Genomic DNA, 12568 nt, shown 5'->3' with positions numbered 1-12568 from the left:
TGGTAATACTTGATTTTTCCCTCCCCCCCCCAAGTCAGGCATGCTGCTCTGGACCAAACCAAGCGCACAGCTAGCTCTGGAAATAATTTGGAAATCAGCTTGCAAGGAATGAGGGTGGGTGGGAAAGAAACACTGATAAGCCAGGCGAGCTGCGTCCTACGGCCCAGGAAGTGCAGGAATGAAGCAAGAACGGCCAAAACTTGAGCTGAGTTGGATCTTGCAGAAGAAATAAACCATGCAGCTTGAAAGAGAACGGGACAAAAAGGGGGAAGGCTGCAATGGGGGAGCAGGAAGGTAAGGAATGAAACGTTCCCTCTGCCTTGATGCTGTAGAGCACCTGGGCAAACACTCCTGGCTTCTGGGGTTCATCTGGGGCAGAGCTCCCTCCTGGACACCGCTTGCTTTGATTTTCTTTTGTCTGCAGCTGTGCATGAGTAAATGCAAATTCGGGGGTATAACCGTAGGCTGAGGCTTGAAATTGTCTTCGTGTGGACTTCCTCCTGATGGTGGTGTGATTGACGAACATTTAGACTCCAGAAGATGCTTCCAGCTAGGTGATATAATGGGAACAGGTGGGAATTTCATGGCTGGGTGGTTTTTGTTGGAGATGGGAGCACTGATCGCGTGGTGCGATAGTGTGTGCCTAGTCAACCTCATGGAGCATCCTAGTGCCACTGATTTATGGAGTCTGTTGCTCTGGGCTCAGGGGAATGCATTTACACAAGGTGAGGTGACTCCATGAGAAGAGCAAACAAGTCTGTGGCTAGGAATTTTCACCAAGAGCCTTGGTTTGGATGGCAGAGCTCCCAGCTCCCTTGGCTATTGGTTATTTTGCAGCCGAAGGATCTGTTTCCTTCCTTGTTCTTGACGAAGCGCTTTGTTTTATGCCCAGACAGATAGTTCTTAAAATGCAGAAGGTTTTCTAGCATGGGAAAACCTCTTTATTCCAAGTAACCTTTACTGATTCGTTTTATATTCAGTTTCTAAGTTACCTTAACCCTTTTCCTAAAGCAGGCCAGAGTTCGTGCTTAAACTATCTGAAGGTTTGAAAACAAACTTGTAATGTTTTATAAGTCTGGGAGAAAACCTGTGAAGTTAAGGGAAAGTGAAGGAGTTTGAAGTCATTTGGTTCAAAATTCAAATTATCTCTAGCAAATAAGACAGAAAAGCCAAGAAAGTTGTGTGTCTAAAATACAAATGCTTGGGCAGTAGAACCGGCTGTTCAAAGCACCTTATATTTGGGGGAAGGCAGCTGTGTTGAGAATGGAAGTGACCAAATTAGAGGGAAACTGATGGTGCTGGACCTTGTGTGGGTCAGGAGAGCAACCCGTGGGAAGCACGCCTGGCTCGAAGCAGGCAGTCCGTGGGAGCACAGCACAGTGCGCCACTCAGCCCCGTGGGAGTCCTCCAAAGGGAATGGTCTCTGGGCCACTGCTGGTCCATGCTGCTTCGAAAGGGGCTGTGAAGGCAGAGTGATTGGTGCTGGTTATTTTCCCCCTCCAGTATGCTAAATGTCTATGAAGAGACCTTTACATAATTTTCCAGTGCTACTTTTGGTGTCTGGAGGTGTTGCAAAGTCCACCCTGTGAGGATTGTGTGGAAGAGACATTCGAAGTCTTTCCTGTGATCTCACCCCCAGAAACATCCATGGGAAAGGCTGACAGAAACCTTTCCCTCCTAATCTTTGGCTTCACTTGCGCTTGTAAAAGTGGCAGTTAATTTGATTTTGAACTCCACTTTTCTCAGTGTTACAGAGTGAGTTCAGATACGACCTGCTCCTAGTTTCTGTGATACACATCTTCAATCACGTTAAACACCATGGCTCCGTTACCACTTCCCCTTCCCAAGGTATCAGTTTTCTTTCTGACAATGCCTAGTTTTTCACCTGACTATGGCCATTTTACTGATTAGCATCCTCCTAGAGCCCAAGGGGAAAGGTGTGGGGACTTCTCTCCTTCGTGCAGCTCGGTGCTGCAGCTGGTGCTGATGCAGAGACTCTGGCCGGGCAAGCTGCATGTGTTTTCGTAAAGGAAACTGTCATTTAGTTGATCAACAATTCGCTCAATGTATTTTGTGGCTCTGAGCTATTGTTTTTTTATTGAAAAAAAATCACCAGCTGGCTTTTAGAGAATCAGGTAGCCTGCAAAACTTGGAGGTCTCTACAACTTGGAGCAAGTATCTTACACAACGCTGAAGTGTGTGTCTGCACACACAAACCTAAAGATGACTGTCTTGACTAAATAGGCGAACTGTAAAAGGAAACAATTTGCTTGCATAAGCAATCAACCCAAATTAAAAATAATAAAAAATTCTTAGCGTTGCAAGCAATTAGGCACCATATTTTCCCAGTGGTTGCCATTTCCTGGAGGCTTATAATCCACGTCCTTAAGTAAATCTGTATTAGCTGAGAGGGTTTCAGCTACCAACAGCCAAAGACCAGAAGAGCTGCAAAATTTTGCAGCAACAGATGTGAAAAGCTCAGGACTGGGAAGTGGATAAATGACTTAATTCGGAGGAATTTAAAATGTAAAACTGGCTTAATTGGATAAAAATAATCAACGGAATAGGTATCTGCTATTTATAAATGAAATGATATACAGTTCCTTAATTGACCATAGTCTGAGTTTTCTTTAAATTGATTGTTTGGTGCTAGCTTGGGGAAAAAATGCCAGCTGGAATGCGGAGGGATTAAGTTTTATTTATTTTCCTTGCTAAGAGCCATATTGTGCAATTTAAAAGGAAACGTCCTTGAAAGATGGGTTCCTCTGTAAACCGCTTCAGCCCTTGTTTGTTTTCAGATGGAAATTAATTTCTCAAAGGCCCTCCGTGTTAGAAAGTGTGTGTTGATAGGTAAAGAGAAATGAGGAATTGTAGCCTGCTAAGATACAACTTGTCCTCAAGATAAAATCTTTGCATGCGTGCGTCCATGTGTCGGGTACAGCCGATCGGATCATCTTGCTGAAAAAGAGGCCGGAAATGACCTTTATTTGCACAGGTGGCAAGAAGCAACCAGTGGGGGAAACCCAGACCAAACTGTTGAACACTGCTGGAATTGTTTGCTAGACTTCGGGCCTTGATTCCTTGAGTACTGCAGAAGATGTGGCCACGTGTGTGAGCTCCCTGGTGCAGGTGGCATGCGGGGCATTCTGCTCTGGGCGTGTTCCCCATTTTCTTCCAAAGGTTTGGAGCTGGAGAGAACAATTAAAGGCAGCTGCTGGGTCACTTTTCCCCTTGGTATGGATGAAGAAAATTAGCTGGGCTCTGGGAACTGCCTGGCCGTGATGGCAGGTGTTGGGTCTGGGGCGTTATCGTGCTGCAGTCAATGCCCCAGGATTGTTCTTGACAAGAAATACAGGTGCTATTCTTTTGGGGTTTTATTAATTGGGTGTTGATGGGCCCTGGATTGTTCCCCCACAAGTGGGCTCTGTATCTATCTGAAGGAGAAGGTGGCCCTGGCTGCTTGGCATCTGCAGCAGGCTCGTGCTCCTCTGCCGGTGCTGCTGTCGGTCAGGCTGGGACCAAACCTTTCCCTGGGCAGAAACCAGCACCAAACCTGTGCTTTGCTCCTCCTGAGGATCCAGCTCTTTAACACATGTCCAAAGATGTTTGGACCCCTGCATAAGCATCTGGATGAAATTATGTCCCATGCTTAGACTTTGCCCCTCAGGGTCCTGCGCAACAGCACTGACTCCGAGCTTCCCAAAAGCATGGGGATGGCTACAAAACCTCGTCCCAAAGTGCTGAGCTTCCTCCTTTTCAGTTACAGATATGGCTAGGCTGGGCAGGACGGAGGTGGGAGGATGGGAAAAAGGGCTACAAACCAGTGGGAGAAGTGGGGAGGTGTGGAGGCAGGCGGGGGGCACGGCGGGGCTGTGGCTACAGGCAGGGAGCGCCATGGAGGGGAGGAGAAATAGCAGTAATAAAATCCTCTATGTTTGAATTCACCAGCTCAACAGCAAGTGAAACTCTGCTCCAGCACGTTCCCCACGATGCTGATGCTCCGTTAACAGTTCACGTCCACGAAGTTTGCTGGGAAAAACAGGATCTGCATTTAGCAGGGATGGGAGACCTGCTCTGACACTGGTATTTTTCTTTCAGCTTGAAAGAGTTTTTTTTTTCCTTAAAAGCCAGACAGCAAAGGGAAATCTGTTCTCAGTGACAAAGCAATTAGAGGCCACGAAGCAATTTCTTTCTTTGGACCTTCCTCCAGATAAAGACTTATGTGATAGAAATAATTTGATTGGGGTCGGGATTTCTCCTGAATATAACCCAGGGGTGTTTTGAGAATTGCTGGGATTCTGGTGAAATCCCACTGGGTGCCAATCAACACTGTCCAGCTTCAATTATAGCTTCAGATAGTTCTTCCTCTTCCCTTTGCACAGGGTTTAAAGCTGAGATATGCAAACACAGGCATTGTCAAATACTCCAATGGGAGACTGCTCTGCAGCCCCTTGCATACAATATCTTTTTGCCGCCTTGCATAAATATTTTAATTGCTAATTTGCTGGTGTCATTTAACACAGATCTGGCACTTATCATTTGAATTTAAACTTGCTAAAATTGTCAATTTTCTTGGCTACCTATGTTAATAATTTAAAGGGAAAGCTCATTATTAAATTATCATGGGTAATTATTTTGTAACTAGTGTGGAAATTGTCATTTCTGCAGTCTTCAAAGATCCTAGAAGAAGCACGTGTGGATCAATATGGATCAAATCCAGGAAAGTGAAAACGTGTACAGAAACTGAGAGTTTTGTGGGGGAAAAAATAAGTTATGTAACTGGGAAAAAAATATTCAAGTTTAAATTATAATTAAAATGTAGTTATACTTGCAGCCCCAAGGCCTGGCGGACTGCTGAAGCAATGTGGTGTAGTTGGAGGGTCAGGGCAGCATCTTTATTTCCTTTTACTCTGGGTTTTGATTCATTCGAAGGCTGTGGCTGGGAAAGTGGTGGGCTGTGATTTGGGTGAGTGCACTTTGCAGAGCTGGACAAAATATTCTCTATTGTGCAGCAAAAGTACTGCACGCAATAAAATATGTTCTGTGTGCGTGCTGCCTGCTCCTGGTGTAGGGATGCTGTGGGGCTGACCCTCGGCACGGCAGGACCAGCATGCTTTGTCCGGCACTTCCCTGGTGTATATGAGACTCCTGGAATAACGAAAGAAGTTGTTTGCCTTCTTTTTAATTTTCCACCTGGAAAGTATTGAGGTCAAAAAAAAAAAAAAGCGAGCCCACTACTTACAAATGCCAAGGTCCGAACCGTTGGCGCAGAGCGAAGCACCGGCTTCCCAGCTTGCAGGCGGTGCCCGCAGATGGCTGCACGGTGCCCGAGGTGAGCAGTAGCACTCACAGAGCAGGAGCAGGGCTGTTGGCAGCAGGCCATGCTATTCCTGGATGATGCCAAAACTTTTGGATCTGCCTTTGCAGGCAGGATGCCAGGTGGTGGTCAGTGCTCCAGCCTCTGGCTGAGTCCCAGTCCCTCAGGATTTCCAGTGGCCGTGCTGCTGACTTCAGTGAGTGAGTGCTGAGCTCTACTGGGCAGAAAAAAGCCCTGCTCCTGTCCTGCAAAACGTGTGGAGATTTTTCACCAGATTTTTCATTCCTTTAGCTGCTGGTGATCACACTGCAGCCATCGCTCGGGTGCTGGCACAGGCACGGTCCCCCCTGTGCCCCAGCCCAGCAGCTGCCTCTGTCTCTTATGCAGAAGTGTGTTGTGCTTTGGCACTGACGTGGTTGTCATAGACCTAATTCCCCCCAGAAGGATGCTTTGAGTTGCGAGGGGTGATGCGGCGGTAAGGGATACCAGCAAGCCCGTCCCCAGCCTTCCCCAGTTCCTCAGCACCCTGCCGCGGGCTCGGCAGCCCGTGGCAAAAGCGCAGTGAAGTCAAACCCCCTCCCTGCTCCCACCAGATGGCTCTCATGCTTTTAAAATTTTTCTCTAAGCGGCTGGAAAGCGCTCTGCAAGCACCTGGTGACTTTGCAAGGGATGTGAGTCTTCCCTTACCCCTTTATTTCTGAACGTGCAGCGCGGCCCCCCGGGCTGTGCCAGCACCTCGTGGGTGCTCCCCCTGTCTCTGGTGGTGGTGCCCCTCTTTGCTGGGTCGAGCCTTGAAAGCAGGGTGCTGGTGGGTGTCAGGAGGGTGCAGAACCTGTCGTGGAGCTGTTGTGGGGCTGCCCCTCGCACACGTGTGCTACAGACCTTGTCCAGTGCGTGCACCTGGCCCTGCGCTGCTTTGGAAGCAGGCTGGGCTCAGCAGGGCAGGCAGCTGGCTCTTGGTCACACACCAGCCCCCTGTCTTCGCCTGTCAGCAGCTGCCCAATTCTGCCAATGCTTTAGGCTTTCTCAGAGCACGGGATGGTTTGGAAGGTACAGAATTAGGCAATAACTTATTTTTCTGTTGGATCAGTTTGTCTCAAAAAAAAAAAAAAAAAAAAAAAAAGACATTTAGTAACTTACCCATTACTTTTGACATTTGTGTTTCAACTTTGGTAGTGTTATAATATTGAGAAATCCAGACAGCTTTTCGGCTTGCAAAACTGTGAATTTCTCAGTTTTGGCACTAGTTAAAACCACTTCTTGATCCTGGATTTCCTAATGTTTGCATCTTCCTCTATGCGCCAGGATCATTTTCCCTTGGAGAACAATACCGGATTTGGCTCTCTTGCACCGTACTGTTACTGTGTTCAGTGCATTAAATAGTAGATTTGTTTTTGTGCAGAAAGGTTCGGCCCAGACATCAGTGCTGTAAGCTTTTCCATCTGCATGCCCCCACCCTGACCTTGATCTACCGTAGGGCTGCAGAGGGCTCAGTCGTGCTCCACCATTGCAGGCTTTGCTATCGAGATTAGCATTAACTTGTTGAAGGGTTTTTCTACTGATAAATTGATTGAGACCCATATTTTAATCTCACATCATCAAACATTCATAAGATACTCTTGGTCATTACTGACAGAGCCAGATTTGAACCAGTGACCTAGCAGTAAAAGGTCCCATTAGCAATTTCCTTAAACTGTCAAGTCATTGCATAACACAAATGAAATGCAATGGGAAATTTTTGTCCACAGGTGAAAGCAGCAGCTTCTGTCTGATTTTTATTTACTAATGACTGTGTTACCAAAACAGTTTTAAACCATTTGTGCTCTCATATAATCCAGCAATGCAGGGCAATACAGAAGCAGAGCGTGTCACTCACAGGGCAGCTTGTCCTCTGGCAGCACCATGTGAAATCAACCTCGTTGTTCACCGGTCACTGTCCTTGCTCAGGACATCCCAGTGGCACACTGCATCCTCCTGCCCCATGCAGCATGCACACCCTATGCCAAAAGCAGCAGCAGAGGAGATCGACAGTCATTAGAAAAGCTTCTCTGGCTCACGTTGCGCTGCACTGTCCTTTTACCAGCAATTTTTATATCCAAGTTCTTTCTCTCTTTACAGAATCATTTGAAGAAATAATGCGTGGAAAAAAAAAATTACCTCCGGCAGTCATGTTATAATGGTTCTTGTGCTGACAGCCCTTTGGGAACAGTGGCAGCAGCGGGGTAAGTATATATGACATCTTTGTAGTGATAAAGAAACAAATAAATGTTCCCATTAACACTCCATCAGGTCAACAGCTATTCCAGACCAACATGATGTTAGAAGAACCGGTTTGATTCATATCATCTAAGACACACTTCTCTTGCAACATATCTTCTGGAAGGCACATAAAACAGAGGTCCTGCTCGAACCAGGTGGAGTCATTAAAGAATCAGGGAACTTTTTACAAGTTGCTTGAAATGCCCTGGCTAGAATCCAGCTCCGGTTTTGTTGCCGTGTCTGTTTAACAGTTCCTTCATCACACCATGACAATGACTGTGTTTCAGGGCTGGAGGAAGTAATTTCTCCATACATCGTTTATAACACATTTTGGGAGGCTTCTGAATGCTTCCTAAGCCCTGCAGTGAGATCAGTGGGATGTGAGCCTTACCATAACAATCTGCTCGGGAAGCACGAGCAGCATTTGTATATCATCCATAATGAATGGGTGTGCATATGGAACGAATACACAGATGCCTGCTCACACAGGCTACTCTTTTCCTATGGAAGTCACGGGGAGTTGTGCTTGAATAAGGACTACAATGTCTTGTTCCCTCTGCAAATGGTACGTAGTGAAGAACGCCTTCCAAAAGATCTCTGGTCAGTGTTTAAGCCTGTTTTAGCTCTGACGAAATGCAGACTTGGAAATAGTTACAGACTTTGTAACTAACACGGGATAACGCAGCATTCCTAAAGGAAGTGGTGCATCCTCCCCATGCCATAGGCACTGTCTGGTTGTCTCTTTACCAGAACAACTTTTTTATTTTTATTTTTTTTAACTTTTTCTCACAGGCTGAGTATTTTTGAGATAAGTTCCTGAGAAGGAGCATCGGAAGCCCAGGTGGATGTCTTTGGTCTGTGTTAACTCACAGAGATCCCAAACCGGCGAAACCAAGGAAATTCCCTGTTCTAAATTGGCAAAGCAGGAACTTGAACTTTGAGTTGTCTAAAGCCCAGGAAAGCACACAGATAAGTGAGTACCTCTTTTTATCTTAAAATTCTTTGCAACCAAGGTGCTTCTATGCTCTAGTCTGGCAAAATCTCGCTAGTTGTGGATGTGCATCCAGCTCCAGGCAAAATGTCTGAGCCCAGATGATGAACTCAGTTCTGCTCCTGCAGAATTCATGAGGCCTCTTGATGTTAACATGGACTCCAGAGAAAACAGGTTTCAAAATGGTCAGCACAAAATGAGCAGCCAAATCCTGAGCCACCAAGTCCTACAAATAATGAACTTAATGCCTGCCAAGCCGGCAAGTTCACGTGTCTCTCCTCCCTCCCCTATGTGAAGGAGGATTCTAAGATTTTGGAGTAGATGGCTCAAAAGGGCTTGTGTACCTTTAAGGTCAAAATCCCAAAATGTAAAGTTCTCAGATTATGTAAGTGTTTAGAAGCAGATATAGATCCCTGAATCACTGCAAGACTTTTGGTAATAATCAGCCTTGATTCAGTAAAGCAAGTGACAACTTTGGGAGTTGTTTAAATCCATTCTATGTTGAAACTCCTCCTCTCAGAGGCAGCGAGTGAATACCTCTGGCTTTCTCCCTTACCTGCTGAGTGGGAGATGTGCACTTGCATCCCCCTGGGGTCGCTAGCAGCCGATTCGATGTTTAAACACGTTGCCGAACTGACGATAGAGAAATCACGGCAAAACTTCTGTGCGATAAAATAACCGTAGTATGTCCCGTGCCTGCCAGAACAAGCGAATAAATAGAAGCTTGCATTAAATCTATTGCAAGCTGGGGTGAGTGCTGCACGGAACCCCCCCTCCGCAGCTCCTAGCGGCCCGGGGCGGGGGGGGGCTCTCCCTTTGCGGGGACCCTTTGCAGTTCTGGCCCTAACCCGGCTGCCCGGTTGGATTTTGGGGAGGGAAGAGCCCCAGCCGCCTCCTCCCGGAGCTCACGGCACCGGGTCCCCGCAGCCACCGGCGGGAGCCCCCCCCTTGGCCGCCAGGTGGCGCCGTGACCCCGCGGCGCGGCGCCCCTGGTCCCGTTCTCGCCCCCCCCGGTAGGACTTGGGGGCGCTGGGGCAGCGGGGGGCTGTCCCCGGTACAGTGAGTGGCTGGGGGCTCCCCCCTCTGCCCCGTCAGGGCTGCAAGGCTCTTCTCGCCGCCTCCCCATCCCGGGCGGCTGTGGGGGACAGCGGGAGGGGCTGAGCTCTTGGGGGCTCTCCCTGTCAACCCCCGTCCTGTCCCGTCCTTCTGGTTGTGGTGAGACCCCCCCAGAAAGGGTCTGCTCTGCTGGGGTCTTCCGGAGGCCTGGCATCACCCTGGGGTCCCACACCCCCACCCTGAGGTGTCCCCCCCCAGCAGATGCTTCCCCTAATGCCCAGTTGCTTCCCACCCATATGGGTTAACGGGCCTGGGGGGAGAGTCCCAGTGCCCCGGGGCGTCCCCAGTCCCCAAGGGGCAGGGGGGGCGGCAGGAGGAAGCTCCTGGATGCAGCATTTCCATCCATGTCTTCTGCTCCTGCTTCACAGCACCCAAGGTCAAGGTGAGCTCTTGGCACTCTTCTGTCTGGTCCTGGAGGCACCTAGGCTTCTTCCCCCTCATAGAGTGAGCAGAGCATTGTAACCCAGTCCTCAGTCCCCTGAGTCTTTTTCTTTCCTTCTCCTCAGGAGAAAGGCAGGAAGGAGGAATGAAAGGCCCCAGGTAACTGAACAGTGCCCTCACCTGCTGGGGGCAGGCACTGGGTTGGTCTGTGCCTGCAAAGGTCACAACAGGACCATGGCTGGAAGAAAAACACTCAGGCAAAGCATCTCTGCTGGGAGGATGTAAGCAAACAGTTCCCGAGTTCCTTTCTCCTCCAAAGCAGCAGAAAGTGCGGGTAAGTGCTCAGCCCCTGGTGCTCTGCTGTCCTCAGTCCCACCCTGAAGCCAGAGGCTGCTTCTCCCTTATCCCCCCATCAGCATAGATCCATGCTCACCCTTCTCCTGCCAAGGGCAGGAAGGCACATGGTCCCTTAGGGGTGCCCTGTCTGGCTGTGAGGGCCAGGAGGAGGGAGCTGAAGGCTTTTCGGTCAGCAGTTCCCATTTCCAACCCCTCCTTCCCCCCTCAGGGCCTGCTTGAGGTGCCGGGGCAGTGGAAGCAGCTGGGGGACACACCCTGGGTATGCTCAAGGGGCCTTGGGCCCACTTGGGAATGGGGTCAGGAGGGGGAGAGACCTCTCCCCACACAGAAGCCTCCTGTGCTCTGGGACCTCTGTCTCCAACCTCACAGGGCTCATGTGTGTCCTCCGGCGTGCAGCCTCCTTCCACGGCCCCCTCCTTCAAAGGCCTCCCTGTTATCTGCCACAACTGGGGGCACCGCGACCACCTCCCCTCCTGGCTCTGTTTTTAAGCCCCTCATGCTGTTGCTGTGAGGTTGTATCTCATGGGTTTGTGTTGTGGGGATGAAACCCGCAGCTCGACCAGGTTGCTCGTTTTGGGAGCAAAGCCTTTACCCACCCCTGGGAGCAAATGGCAGCCTGCGAGTCTGTGTGTTTTATTCTGTGCTGTGCCTCGAGAGCTCAGTGTGGGGCTGCAGGAAGCCTCTCTGTGCCATGCCATGCCGTGACGGGGCTTCCTTCTGGACACTTAGGTTTGAGGTCCCAACTAGCCATGCCAGGAACCCCCCATGGCACGTGGCTGCCTCCTCCCACTCGGTTTGCTGTACAAAGGGAAGGACAAGCCCAGCTACCCACCTGAGCCTGGCCCATGGCGTGAGGTGGGCTTAGTCCGGCCCCTGTGGGGAAAGTGAGAGCTGAATGCAGCCAGGAATCCTTTAAAATAATGCCCTGGTACACAGTGGTTGGCCTCGGTGGGGTGGATGGAGAACAGAAGTCTCATCGCCCGCCACCAGCCCCCCCCCCCCTTTTTTTTTTCTTTTCCCGAAGTCCTGACTTTCTCACCCTCTCCTCGTTTCAGCTCTGCTTTTCTTTCACACTTCCCCTGTGGGGGTCGAGCCAGTGTTTAACCCTTTCGTCCTTGCAGCAATTAGTTAGTGGCTGTGAGACCGCCCGTGAGGTGTTTCCCCAGCCCAGTGCCCGCACCTTGGGCACAGAGGCACATGTGAGGAAGAAAGTAACGAGGAACTTGTCACTCCTGGCGTGGCCGTCCCTGCCCCGCAGAGGTGCCCTCAGCCTGCTGCTGGGATGCTGCTCCCGGCACAGCCAGGAGAAGGCATGGAACTGGTCCCCCGATCCCCCGAACAGATTTGGAGGGCAGAATCCACCAACTGCTCGGTCTGTTGATTCAAATGCATAATTCCTCCCTCGGCAGATCCCTGCCCTGGGAAAGGAGCAATCCGTGCAGGTGCAAGGAGCTTTTAATTGCAAAATGTATCTCACCACGGAGGCATTTAGGCTGGATATGATACAACTGATTGAGCAGCAGCCTGCAGAAGCCCAATAAGCCAGAGCACTGCAGGGGCCAAACTGCTCCTATGCAATACCTATGGCGTAAATATCCGTGTCTGCCTGGCTGGCTGTGTTCTTCCACCTATCCCTGGGCTGTACCACAGTCGGATTATGTGAAAATTCAAATATCAGCTGCAGGGAACGTGAAAACTTGCTTTCTGTGGCAGTTCATGCATGAGAATGTGGCATATTTCGGATGCGAGTGTTTTGTGAGCGGACGCACCTACAGCAGAGGATCAGGCACAGTTTTTAGTGTCAGTGCGGTGCTGGCAGGTGCTGGGTGCCTGCTTTTGAGCCGGAGCTCGTGGGGCGAGGTTTAGTGCCCCTTGCCCACCAGGTGATGTACAGGCAACTGGAAACGGGTCCTATAGGGCTATCGGGGCGCCTATGGGGATGTGTACCAGTGTCCATAGCGCCTTGTAGCCGGGCTGCCTGTCCTGGGAGGCAGCTCCGAGACCCTTAGCTATGCTGGGCACAGCCTGGACAGGGATGGCAGCAGCAGTGGCATCCCCCCATTTCCTCCCCCCAGTCCCATTCTGCTCCCCAGCAGCATCACCAGCACCTTAGGGGGTCAAAGGGGGCAGCAGGCAAAGGCAAAGCT

Source organism: Cygnus olor, chromosome 14, assembly GCF_009769625.2.
Source record: "Cygnus olor isolate bCygOlo1 chromosome 14, bCygOlo1.pri.v2, whole genome shotgun sequence".
NCBI lineage: Eukaryota > Metazoa > Chordata > Aves > Anseriformes > Anatidae > Cygnus > Cygnus olor.
Note: the sequence above shows the minus strand (reverse complement) of the source record.